Raw genomic sequence first — 10,000 nt, 5'->3', positions numbered from 1 at the left:
ACACACACACACACACACACACAGGCAGGAGGCTGGAGGCTGAAGCAGAGGAGCCATCACTTCCACCACCGCCTGCTGTGTGACAGGGTGCATTTTTGGGACAGAACGTCCACCCACCCGGAGAAAGAGAAGGAAGACGGGGAAAAAACCAACAAAAAAAACCAACCGTCTTTTCCTTCCCCCTGAGAACAGGGTCGGCGGTCAGCCGGTCGGGCCCGGCAGAGAGAACATTGTCTATATACACCGAACCGAGCCGCACCGCGACACCACTCCACTCATGATGAATTCCTTTCCTCGTTCCTCTTCAGCGGCAGACTGAGACCTATTGTCCGAGGCTGCCCGCCTGACAGCTCGGAGACGGGAACAGACCTGAGGAAGGCCTCGGCGTTCCCGGCTGTCTGTGTGAGTTTGCTACGGGGTCAAGTCGTAGAGCTCGAGACGTCGGATGCTAAAATGAAAAAGTTAAATGGGCGTTCGGGGATGAGAAAGGGTTCCGTTTATCCAATCCTGTCTGCGGTCGTCCGCTCCGCTGTTCCTGAAACTGTCAGGGGGTTTGAACCGCTCCTCCTCCTCCTCCTCCTCCTCCTCCTCTACCTTTCCTCTCCTCCTCCCTCGCTCCACCCATTCTTGGGGCCGCCGCCGGCGTGCTCGTTTATCATGCTAGGTTTTGACAGACGGTGTGAGAGTCAGAGGCGTTTGGCGGTGTGTGTGTGTGTGTGTGTGTGTGTGTGTGTGTGTGTGTGTGTGTGTGTGTGTGTGTGTGTGCGAGCGTGTGCGTGTGTGTGTAAGGCGGAGAATTCAGTGAGGAAGAGGATGTTGTATCGGTGCTGTGGAGCTGAACAGACACAGAAACAGTTAGAGAACAGCAGCAGCCCTGTGATACATGGAGAGGGTGGCGGTGTTGCTACAGCAGCCAGCTGTCATAGGCAGGTAGAGAGACAGAGAGAGAGAGAGAGAGAGAGAGAGAGAGAGACAGAGAGGGATAGAGAGAGAGATACTGTCGGCTACTGACTGGTCCATAGTCGCTGAATTTCACAACACACAGAAACACATAGTATGGCTTAATTAATGAAACAATCAAAAACACCATGTCTAGCATGGTACATTTACCTTTTGATATCCCTGCTCCATTTCCAAGGGGGTTGCGAAGGGAATGAGATGAGATTAAAACTGAAATTTTGTCGAACATGTAGATAACGGAAAGACTATGACCATTCTGAGTTGGACTAGACAGTATGATGTAGGAACATTACATCCAGATGTCTGATTGGCTAAGAAATGACCAACATACTTGTCACAATATGCTTTTGCACATGTAATACATACGTCCATTTGATATCTGGTGCCTGTCTGAGCCTGTTCCTTCCCTGGGGAGCTGCTCAGGCTCCGCCCACCAAGGGATGCAGCCATATTCAAATGAGACTCATTCCACATTCTTTCAATTTCATTTTGACACCAGACAGATTCAAACACATCCATCATGTGGCTCTTTTCGGGCTGTTACACTCTGTAGAGGACAGTCACAGCCACAGGTCACCAAGTCCACTCCTCCCTCCTCCTCCTCATCTTCCCATCCTCCTCATCCTTCTCCCATCATCCTCCTCCTCCTCCCATCCTCCTCTTCTCCTCCTTCTCCTCCCATCCTCCTCCTCCTCCTCCTCTCCTCCTTCTCTTCCCATCCTCCTCCTCCACCTCCTCCTCAAATCTTCCCCTCCCATCATCCTCCTCCTCCTCTACCTCTTCCTCCTCCACCTCCTCCTCAAATCCTCCCCTCCCATCCTCCTCCTCCTCTTCCCATCCTCCTCCTTTCTTTCCAGACCTTCTGAAATTGACAAAATGGATGCCAGACTACATTCTTGACCACAATAAAGAAAGCTCCAAATAATAACCTTTCAATAGAGGCTGTTTCATCTCTCTAATGCTTCATTTTCATGTGGGTCTGTCATGTTTGTTGTGGATGGGGGGTTAGAGGGGTCTGGCGGTATGGGCTGGCCTAAGGGACATGGCCTGTTTCTGGGCTAGCTATTCTCCTGTGACTGGGTGTCTCCTGAGGCTGACTGGCTGGCTGGGTTTGGACGTCTGGGCATCAAAGGACCAATACATAACCCAGAGGACATGCCAAGGGCAGACAGAGAGATGGAGGGGTTTAGAAAGAAAGAGAGAGAGAGAGAGAGAGAGAGAGAGATGGAGGGGTTGAGAGAGAGAGAGAGAGAGAGAGAGAGAGAGATGGAGGGGTTGAGAGACAGAGAGAGAGAGAGAGAGAGAGATGGAGGGGTTGAGAGACAGAGAGAGAGAGAGAGAGAGAGAGAGAGAGAGATGGAGGGGTTGAGAGAGAGAGAGAGAGAGAGAGAGATGGAGGGGTTGAGAGACAGAGAGAGAGAGAGAGAGATGGAGGGGTTGAGAGACAGAGAGAGAGAGAGAGAGAGAGAGATGGAGGGGTTGAGAGAGAGAGAGAGAGAGAGAGAGAGAGAGATGGAGGGGTTGAGAGGACCCAGGAGAGATGTAGTAAGACAGACTAAGTGGCGTAGAAGAAGTGGACCACTGAAAAGAGAGCAGATGACAAGAGAGGAAGAGGGGGATTGCCCAGAGGAGAACCAAGCGATGTCACTACCATACAGTCTACAGAGCGGTGTCTGGCAGAGGAGAACCATGTGAGGAATGAGGTCATATGATGAAAAGAAGGAAAGACTGTGAAGAGTGCTGTGTTAGTCCAAACAAAGCGTTTTCCAAAATCTGGTATGTCTGGGAGGCCTCTACATGCCTATTTCACGTTTGGACATGCACATGTTTGACGCGATTAGAAATGTATCATAGGCACGGTTTTTAAATTGTAAGTGTGGCCAGCAGTGGCAGCAATATGCAAAACTACATGAGGGACCTTTAAGCAAGTCTGAGCTAGAGGTTAGAAACACATCTCATCCCTCTGTCTGGCTGTACCTCTCAAAGCTATTCAAAAGTTAAGCATCACAACACTTGTCTGGACCGAGCTACTTTTATAGCAGTGAATGGTTTTAAAGGGATGGTTCAGCCTGTTTTCCGGTTTAGGGGAAATATCATTGTACCCTGAGTTGTCCTCTTAGGCTAGTAGTGAAAGATTCTCCTGTTGTCTGGTGTCTATTTTGCTACCTCTGCACAAGCTAACAGTTAGCAGGGCCTTCTCCAATGGACACTATTCCGATGGTAACTACAGTGGTTTAGCATAGTTGAAATGACATGCTAAAATCCCCTCATAGAAACTTCAAACAAATTTAGTTCCGAGTTATGCTTGAAAGGATTTTTTGATGTGCATTCTATTGAAAATAAAACAATTACAGTCTCTATAATCCATTTTCTCAGAACTGGAGCTATTATTCTATTCGTAGACTCACACACAGACTCTTTGTTTTGATTTTGGTTTCACCAGCCGAGCTCTCCCCTCATTGGCATGCACTCCAACGTGGAGTGATTACTAGCTGTGAACAAAAAGTTGCCGGTACCCTCATGGAATCCAGGAAGTATATGTGACAAATGATCCTTACATCATTTTGCAAAACGATGTTGTTTGCGATTACAAAGCATTTACAGGTTTGTCTAGTAAATAGCCACTACTAAACTTTGTTTGAAGTTTCTCTAAGGAGATTTTGGCATGTCATTTCAACGATGCTAAACTAATTACCATCGGAATCCTGTCCCTTGGAGACGGCGCTGCTAACTGTTAGCATGTTTACTGTCAAAGGCTCAGACTAACTCCTATTAAGGTCAAGATGAATTGTCAGAGTTCCGTGAGAGAAACTGTTGGAGTATGAAGTCACGGAGGCCATTTTGTGCCTGGTGAAAGCTGCCTTTGTGTCTCGTACTACGGATGACGTTACGTTTTACCTCCAGTCCAGGGCTGTATATCATTGCACTCTGCCCACTATCTCAGGCTGCAAATTGAGTTTCCAGCACAGTGCCTTTATCAGTGGGCAGGTAAAAAAGACTTTTAGAGGGAGTTTTCAGTGTAACATCAATGGAAAACGACCTCTCTGCTTCCTGTGTCACAGGACATAGTGGATACAAACTACAGTACACATTTCCTGGATGTAGAACCAATCCTCTAAAGGCCTCTCCACTCACCATCACACTGTTCATGAAGAGTTCTCTCATAATAACACAATGGCACACCGCTATTGATTGCTCTTGATGACGTGATGTCAATCAAAAGCATGAATCATTTTTAGATTACTCACAGGTGAAAGGGCACACACTTAAAGATGGAGAGAGCAAGAGAGAGAGAAAACAATCGATAATACAGAATGAGAAAGATGAAAGAAAGAGTGGAGAGCCAAAGAAAATAGAGAGACAGGCACAGAGGGGGGAGTCTGAAAGAAAGAGAGAGAGAGAGAATTAAAATTAAAATTAAAATAAATTATTTACACCAGTCAATACAGAAATGCTTTATCACAACTGCATGCCAGATCAATACTTACAAGATACAACTAATGAGTAAATGACATACTAACAACTGAAAGAGTCAGAGAGAGAAAACTGAGAAAACAAAGAGAGAGAGAGAGAGAGAGGGGGGGGGGGGGGGTTAGAGAGAGAGAAAGAGTGAAAAAATAAAAAGGAGAGGGAGGGAGAGAGGGAGAGAGAGAGAGAGAGAGATAGAGAGGGATAGTGTGTTCGAGAAGTAGAAACCTACTGCGCTCCAGTTAAGCCTCTCACCAGACTTTAATGAGCCTGGATAGGATGTCCCCTGAGAACAGTAGGCATTAGCAGATTAGAGAACAGACATCCAGGTAGAGAAACCTACTCCACTGTGTGTGTGTGTGTGTGTGTGTGTGTGTGTGTGTGTGTGTGTGTGTGTGTGTGTGGGGAGAGAGCCTGGTGTCAAGGAGGGGGCGTTCAAGGGAATAGTGGTATTGAAGATACAGAGTTTCTCTAACAATGTGTGTGTGTGTGTGTGTGTGTGTGTGTGTGTGTGTGTGTGTGTGTGTGTGTGTAGGTATGCGCGCATGTGTGTAGTTGTCGCAGTGCCACCAATCGATCCTGCTGAACAACAAAAGAACCTACAGGAGGCACCAACTAGCCCTGAGGAAGTGAATAGCTAAGCAGCTTTGGAGGAATGTGTGTGTGTGTGTGTGTGTGTGTGTGTGTGTGTGTGTGTGTGTGTGTGTGTGTGTGTGTGTGTTTGATATGATGTCTAACTAGAGACCCCAGCTTCCTCACTACAATAAGCCACTGGTGCAGGGAGAACCACCAGGGACGCTCTTCAAACACTCAGCCCCATACATCACTCCTCTGGGTGGGGGAAAGCCTTATCAAATTATGGGTCATGGCAGCAACCCTGTCTGGGTGAAATGCCCAGGGTATCCATCACAATGTCACAGGCTCCATTTAATACCACCTTTCCGGGCTAGCCACCACATTACCACTAGACCCTCCACGGCCGCCCATGGACATCATGTGACACTTTATAATAAAATAACTCTGCCATTGTTGTGAAACCCATGTCCCCCCCCCATCCCTGACTTTTGCATGCGTGTGTGTGTGTGTGTGTGAGTGTGTGTCTCGTGGGTTTCATGAAAAATAAACAAAAAAAATAAACAGTTTCTGTCCTCAGTATTGTCCATCAAAAACTGTTTTAATACAGCTTTCCATACCTGGGGAAAGGCGCATCTCGGCCAGCGAGAATATTGTGCTGCAAATCATGGAGCCTGTCTTGGGCAAAGGCAGAAATGGACAACTTTCTCACATCAATTTCCCTGGCAAACAAGTTGATTGCAAATGCGAGAGATGAAAAAAGCGCAATGGGAGCTTTTTCCGCCCTCTGTGCAAACATTCCCAGCACGGGCAGCACTGATGAACAGTGAAACGACCCTCACTCTGTAATGCGTTCCACATTTGACTGCGGGTTGAAATCTTTTTTCACTGTTTTATTGATACAAAAGAACATATATTTACTTGTACCTTATTCGATTTACAAATGAAATCAATTAAATTGAATAAATTGCGGTGTGTGTGTTTTTTGTTTTTTTACAGTATATACAATAACACAGATGATGTCTGTCAATATGTCATATTTCATATGTAGCTGTTTAAAATACAAGATGTGGTGTTCTAATGCTTCGTAAGTCCTTGGTGAGTTATTTTTTGCATGGTATTGGTCTCCGTCAATGATTACACTGATAACACTAACATTCAACAATAGAGGTCTGCTGAAGTTGGTCTGAAAGGCTGTGGTTAGTGCTGAGGGCCCAGAGGGTTTAGTGTTAATGGAAATATTGATTCAAACCAAAGGCTATTTCAAAGTTCTTTTCTCAAAGAAATGTTTCTTGGTTGATGTTCTGCTGTTCGATAGAGCTTTGAGAAATGGCCACATGAGTCACAAGTCTAAGCAGTCGCTGAGCTCTGAGAAGCGTTGTCCGCTTTTGAAGATGCTGTGATGTGTCATGTTCGACTAAAACAAAGCATCGCAGGGGCTCAAAGTTTATTTGTCATTGATTTCTTGATAACACCTTCCCTTATTGTGCTTATAGGAACATATAGGTCATGTCATGTTTTTCTATATAATTATCAAATACTGTGCTGCTGAGGTGTATTGCATCATTTTAATTATTTCGTCTGGGAGTTCACTTTTTTATTGGAGACAGTAGTTTAATCAGTGAAGCGTTCACATTTGTTTTGAGATGTATTAGAGATGTGTCCTTGTTGTTTAAGAAGGGGAACAGTTTCTGTCGATAATTTAATGTTTCCAACATCCAGGCCCATCTGTTAGATACAGAACATTTGTGTGTCATACTTTGTTTATAAATCCCAGCACACACTTTAGGGAAATTAGCTGGACTTTATTTGCCATTCGACAAGTGGAAATAATATGGTTTTACACCGGGAGTAAGAGAGGGAGAGAGCTTTTAGAGTAATCCCTGCTGAAGTTTTACAGTGTCTGAGTTTGCAGTCGTGTCTAATGGTCTTGGCACAGGGAGACGCCCAACGGTCCTTTTACACACACCAGTCAAAGAGCTCTCAGCGAAATGAGCTTACAAGACTAATATTTTATTTGCATAGGTTTGCATTTTCATAAAACATATGCTTCTGGATAGTTGGCAACTGGGACGAGACACTGTAGCAAGAAACAGTGCCCAGAATAAATAAAAAAAATCGAAAAAGAAAATCAGAAAACAACAACAGATACCATCCACCATTTTAACTATGACTGACAAGCAATTTGAAAGGCGGAAGATAGGGAGCCATTGAAGTTTGGTTGAAAGCGGTGCAGTAAGAGGGGTCTTTTCTTCTTCTCCGTCCACTGCTCTTTTTCCATTTCCCCTCTGTGTTGGTATCTGTTTTTATCCGTGTTTTCCCCGGTCGGTCGCTGGCAGTGAGGTGATAAAGATTGATCGATGGCTGGGGCCTGGGGCTGAGGCTGAGGCTGGGGCTGGGGCTGGTTCGTCTGTCTGAGAGGCAGCCTATTGTGATGTGATCTGGGTGGAGGGGTGGAGGGGTGGAGGGATGGAGGGATGGAGAGATGGAGGGATGGAGGGAGGGGTGAGATCACTGGGGAAATGGATTGGAGGAGAGCGAGGGCCAGGCTGAATGTAAAGCAACAATGGATTACTGATCTATCTCCTCTAGCTCTGTGGCTGTCTGAGCCTCCCTGTCTGAGGAGTTCAATTTGAACTCCACCAAGGAACCACTCGTGGTTCAAGGAGACATGTGCTGTAAAAACTGTTTCTGAACATTTTAAATGAAGAGAATGGCCATGTACAAAATATAAATATACTCTGAATTCTCACTCAAACTTAAGGTTTAATGACTCACATTTCCACGGACCTCCAGTTCATGGAAATACAGAATCCTCCCTGGGAAAGTAGATTTGAGAAGGCCACTTTAGGAAGGCTTATGATGTACAACATTTCTCAATGACCATGCTATTATCCCCAATGATAATAGGGCATCGTTGCTACATTAATGACATGTCTCATGAGGGACACAAACAACATATGTCTCTTTTCAGAGAAGAGATGCTGCTTTTGTACAATACTTGAAGGACAAAAGGGCTTGAGAACACAAACAAGCCTGTTGTGACAACAACAAACACACACACACACACACACACACACACACACACACACACACACACACACACACACACACACAGACACACACACAAACACACACACACACACATCATCTCCAGAGCCCTGTCACCCACAGGCCTTTCTCCATGACTCAGCTTCTTTCAAGGACAAAAGGACCTCCCCGGAAAACACAACCTATCATCACTCTGAATGATCGCTGGTCCACCTCTCTGTGGGACAGTGAACCCCCCCTTACCCCCTCCTCCCCCAAACACACACTCTCTCTGTCTCACACACACACACACACACACACACACGCCAGAGCCACAACCTAAATCCAAAGTGTTGTCCTCTGAGACAGAGAGAGAGTTGGGGGCTTTCACGATGAAGAGTGACACATGCAACGGGGGGGCGGTTGGTTCATTTGGGCTCTGTGCAGAGGCAGAGTATATTGAATCTACTCCCTTCTACTCCGATTCCCTAACAATCACTGTAGACGTAGCCTCAGGCCTTACTAACACACACACACACACACACACACACACACACACACAGACACAGACACACACACACACACACACACACACACACACACACACACACACAGACACAGACACACACAGACACAGACACACACACACACACACACACACACACACACACACACAAACACACTCTCATTGTTCCTGCATGATGCAAACAAATATTTTACGATTTCACATACAGACAGACACAGACACACACACACACACACACACACAAACACACTCTCATTGTTCCTGCCTGTAAACAAATATTGAGTGTCGTCACGATTACCACACCGCTCTTGTTGCCGCGGCGAGAGTGTCTTTTCTCGTTTTTCAATTCTGCCGTTCATTTGGGGAGCGTTAGCGAGAGGTGAATGCAATTTGCCCACCGTGGAGTACTGCTCTTGTTTACGAGCATGGGAGAGAATCGATCTCTCTACCATTCTCACACTGTGATAGGGGAGGGGTGGGGGGGTGCGAGTGGGGGGTGGGTGGGTGGGGTGTGTGCGTGTGTGTGTGTGTGTGTGTGGGGGGGGGGGGTTGGTGGGTGTGTGTGTGTGTGTGGGGGGGGGTGTATGCGGGTGGGTGGGTGGATGGGGAGACGGGGTGCGGCGGGGGCAGAGACAGACAGGAGCAGCCCTACACCACTACAAAACTGGACGTAGATCCCGTAGATCCCGAGGACAAGAGATAACGCACGCAAATGAACGCAAATGTGAAGGACTGGGACCAACCATCAAGCAGAGAGAGGAGAGGCAGACTCACATGAAACATCCAATTAGGGAGATATGATATGATATGATGTGATATGATATTCAAATGACAGCGAGCGGAACAGAGAGCTCATTGATAGATACCAGGAGTAAGCAAGCATCTTCAGATGAAAATAGGACAGCGCTTTGGGCGATGCACGGGGAGGGTGGGAGGAGAGAGAGAGGATACATTCAGTTTAGATTATGTGTGTGTGTGTGTGTGTGTGTGCGTGTGTGGGTGGGTGTGGGTGTGGGTGTGCGTGTGCACGTGCGCGTGCGTGTGCGTGCATGCGTGTGTGGGGCTTGTGTGTGTGTGTGCATATGTGTGTGTGTGTGTGCGTATGTGTCTGTGTGTGTGCGTGTGTGTGTGTGTGGGGGGGGGGGGGGGGGGGGGGGCTTGTGTGTGTGTGTGTGTGTGTGTGTGCAGGTGAGAAAGAGAGAGAGAGAGGGGGTGGAGGGGTGAGAGTCTGAGGGAAAGAGAGAGAGGGGCCTATCTCAGCCAGGAAGGGGATTTATAAAACCTGACAATTGCAGGCTTTGAGAGGCTCGCCTTATTGATTTTCATTATCCGGTTTCATCGCTGTCGCATGAAATCAGCACTAATGACTTCAAGGCCCATCAGCATTGGGTTTTTGGAGAGAATCAGAATCAGGAAGAGACTGCGGCAACAAGAAAACAGTTC

This window comes from Argentina silus (assembly GCF_951799395.1).
Source record: "Argentina silus genome assembly, chromosome: 12".
NCBI classification, from domain to species: domain Eukaryota; kingdom Metazoa; phylum Chordata; class Actinopteri; order Argentiniformes; family Argentinidae; genus Argentina; species Argentina silus.
The sequence above is the reverse complement of the archived record's forward strand: the minus strand, read 5'-3'. Positions refer to the sequence as shown.